This window comes from Scardinius erythrophthalmus (assembly GCF_964197995.2).
Source record: "Scardinius erythrophthalmus genome assembly, chromosome: 5".
Lineage (NCBI taxonomy): Eukaryota > Metazoa > Chordata > Actinopteri > Cypriniformes > Leuciscidae > Scardinius > Scardinius erythrophthalmus.
Genome location: NC_138225.1, coordinates 54,487,486 through 54,489,985, shown reverse-complemented (window position 1 = coordinate 54,489,985; position 2,500 = coordinate 54,487,486). Strand labels below are relative to the sequence as shown.

The window sequence follows — 2,500 nt, the reverse complement described above, 5'->3', positions numbered from 1 at the left end:
GAGAACATTCCGAAATAAGCTTGTTTTGTTTTTGTCGGTTGATGCTCGATGTCTTAAAAGACGTCTAATAGGCGTCCAGACACAGCCCTGACGTCTAGGCTAAAACAAGGCACAATCTGGGCTGTCAGTGAACATTCAATAGAACAGACTCGTCATCAATTAGATTAAGAAATTAAACCAAACACCTTGTAATCACTGTTGACTTTGCTAACATGATGGAAGTCATACATCTCGCAAGTTATTTTGGCAAAAACGACATGTAACCACGTTCAAGGTTATTTTGTCTAGAAGTGTGTTCCTCAAAGCTGGACTATATCCTAGACGGTGAAGTGACGGATATTGCTTGCCGGGAGGGATCAGATGGATAGTGAGAAGCTTTCCAGACACAATCATCTGATTTTACAGCATGTTTGAATGATACCGACAGCATGGCTCGCTCTGGACTGTGTGTCGGTGATGTGTCGCGAGAGTTTGCTTGTACTTTCACTTTGCATCTCTCTGCTCCGCTCAGCAGATTTATAATGTTTCCCTCCTGAATCGTCACTTCCATTCTTGTAACGCTTCAATGCAGTAGTCAAACTTGTCAAATATTCTGACTATAGTGTCATTACACTGCAAAAATGCTTTTCTTACTCAGTGTTTTTGTCTTGTTTCCAGTCCAAATATCTCAAAATTCTTAAATCAAGATGCATTTACTAAAGTAGTAAAATGCCGTTCGATATTATGTCTTGTTTTCTGGGGAAACAAATCAAAATTAAGTGAGTTGTTGCTTAAAATAAGCAAAATGATCTGCCAGCGAGAAAAGAAAAATAATTTAGCTTCTGTTTGAATTAAGATTATTTTTCACACCCCATTGGCAGATCATTATTTTTATTTTTTTAAGCAGCAAATCACTTAATTTTGATTTATATTCCCAGAAAACAAGACATAATATCGAATGGCATTTCACTACTTTAGTGAATGCATCTTGATTTAAGAATTTTGAGATATTTGGACTGGAAACAAGACAAAAACACTGAGTAAGAAAAGCATTTTTTGCAGCTCAATTCAGTTCTGCTCAATAACTGTGTAAAGTTCATCAATTATTAAAGCATCTCAACTGAGTTCACTATGAAACAGTTTGTCTATAATGAAACAAAGTCGTTCTGTGTGTGTGTGTGTGTGTGTGTGTGTGTGTGTGGTCAGAGAGGACGACAGTGGAAAAAGCTCAAGATGGCTCGTGTGTGTTTGTTAGTGACTGTGAACCACTGAAAACCACTGGAGAACAAGAGACATCCTCAGGAAGAGGAGCGTTATGTAACTCGCTGATATTATACATCGTTCCTTCAGACACCGAGAGAGAGAGAGAGAGGAGAGAAAGAGGGAGAGAGAGAGAGAGAGAGAGAGAGGAGAGAAAGAGGGAGAGAGAAAGAGGGAGAGAGAGAGTGTGTGAGAGAGAGAGAGATTTTTTGATTTTCAAAACCCCTTTTTATTACAATTTACGGTTACACTTTATTTTAAGGTGTCATTGTTACAGTGTAATTATATATTTATGTACTGAGTAATATTAATGAACTACATGTACTTACTACAGGGTTAGGGTAGGATTAGGGTTTGGTTGACGGTTAGTTGCATGTAATTATGTATAATGTACGGTTATTACTATGATAAGTAAATATAACATATGTAACAAGGACACTGAAAAATAAAGTGTTAACTCTTCTTCAACAATTTCACTAAGGATCTTATTAAAACACCATATTACCTCAAAATATAAAAGATCATGCATGAATCTATAATAATGATACTCCATCAAAATCCTAGATTTGACTAATTTTAGAAAAATTGCTGCCAAACTGTTCTCAGTGTTTGTCTTTTCTTGTGGCGTAATTCTCCAGTTTTGCCTGACCGAACCAGAAATGTAACAGTTGACACATATGACGAGTTGCCGAGAGAGAGACAGACGTTCCTCAGTGAATAAGCACAATGATGGCAACAGGAAAAATCCCCTGTTAAATATGGCGTGTCGTGTTTAAATGAGGCACTTCCTCGCCGGCTGGTCTGAGACCTGCTGACGCGACCACATGGAGACCGATTTATATCTGCGCTCGCAATTAACAATCCGTGCCTTTCCTCCTCTGACGGCGAGCTCTCAATCGGGTCCGGCTGTGCTGGAGATTCGCTGGATAAAGCTCTGTCGCTCCTCAGTCTCGGGTGTTCAGCCGCACACTCCTCTACGAGCTGTACAAGTGTGGACAAGAAGAAAACATCCCAGGACCACACACACTGAGTGTGTGTGTGTGTGTGTGTGTGTGTGTGTGTGTGTGTGAGTGAGGGTGTGAGTGAGTGTGTGTGAGTGAGTGAGAGTGAGTGTGTGTGTGTATGTTTATGTGTGTGTGTGTGTGTGTGTGTGTGTGTGTGTGAGTGAGGGTGTGAGTGAGTGTGTGTGAGTGAGTGAGAGTGAGTGAGTGTGTGTGTGTGTGTGTGTATGTTTGTGTGTGTGTGTGTGTGTGTGTGTGTG

General features: G+C 40.1%; 1 protein-coding gene across 5 annotated transcripts in view; it reads left to right on the top strand.

The window, feature by feature from the left end:
• The window catches only part of eng (endoglin), a 55,206-nt gene that overhangs the window by 1,864 nt on the left and 50,842 nt on the right, over window positions 1-2,500 (top strand). The window lies entirely within an intron of this gene.